Source organism: Ambystoma mexicanum, chromosome 4q (assembly GCF_040938575.1).
Source record: "Ambystoma mexicanum isolate Mex_15411 chromosome 4q, UKY_AmexF1_1, whole genome shotgun sequence".
Lineage (NCBI taxonomy): Eukaryota > Metazoa > Chordata > Amphibia > Caudata > Ambystomatidae > Ambystoma > Ambystoma mexicanum.
Genome location: NC_090928.1, coordinates 1,075,648,555 through 1,075,649,925, shown reverse-complemented (window position 1 = coordinate 1,075,649,925; position 1,371 = coordinate 1,075,648,555).

Here is a 1,371-nt window from a genome sequence, read left to right as displayed (position 1 = left end):
TGAAGGACTGGAAGAGCAATATAAGGGAGAGGATGCAGAGGAGAGGAGGGGCATGTTGGGGGAGGAGACACCATGCAAGTCGAGCGCCTACACCCCAGGTCAGGCCCTCTCCATGGACCTTGACAGACAACCAGCTGCTCACCCATGCCGCCTGAACAGGGAGACCATTGCTGAGCTGCTGACCCTGATTCAGGATGACAGACAGCAGGATCAACATAAGGACAGCCTTAACACTGTTGCTGAAGCTTATGTCGGTCCTGCATTTCCTGTCAACTTGCGCATTCCAACACACTGTGGGCACAATGCACGACATGTCCCAGCTCACATTTTCCAATGTGCTCATGCAGGTTATGGAAGAACTCCTACGCCATGTGTCCTGGTACCTCTCCCTGCCCATCAACCCGGCACAGGTTAACGCCATGAAGGCACATTGTTATGCATCAGTCCACATGCCCAATGTCATTGCAGCACAGAGTTGGTGGCACACCAGGCATCAGAAGCGGTATTCCACACCAGGAAGCAGTACCACTCCCTCAATGTGCAGGTCACCATTGAACCTGACCTCATCATAACACAGCTGTGCCTGCTTCTCTGGTTCCACGCACAATATCATGGTCCTGCGGAACATCACGCTGCCGGGATACATGGAGAGGCACAGACGGCAGTGGACGTGGATATTGGGTGAGTACAAGTGCCATCACACTGTTCTTGCAGCACAATTGACATGCCATGTGAGGGGGATATTACCACAAATGAAGATTGCATGCCCTGTCAAGGCCTTGTACATGCAGGATCTGCCCTTACAACCCGTACATGAGACTACAACCCACAGGACTAGGGTATGAGTGACAATGCTCCAGTAAATGGCCAATGCATATTCACCCAACAGGCTAGCTACACACACATTGCACTACAGGAACCACAATTCAACCATACACATCCCTGTACATAAACTGAAGAGGAGATGGAATCGCAATCAGAACACATCTGAGCTTCTCAACATCACAATCAACACAGAAAACTATGGATCACTCCTCATTAAGATTGAACTCAATGGCCAATCCAACCTAGTATTCCTCCTGATCTACAGACCCCCTTCTTAAAATCCCAACGTTGCTACGAAAATAGCGGACGAGGCCGCCATGCTATCAAGCCACCACGACAACTGCGTCTTACTGAGAGATTTCAACATATGGTTCGTAAAAAGAAAACAAATTCACAGCAAACTCACTCTGCATACTCCTGGAAACTTTGCATTTCAAGAAAATAGTAGATGTAACCTCCCACGACGCCGGACACACACCGGATGCAATTATCTGCAGGGAAGGACTATGCACATCTGTGCCACCTACAGCAATGGTATTGGGCGAT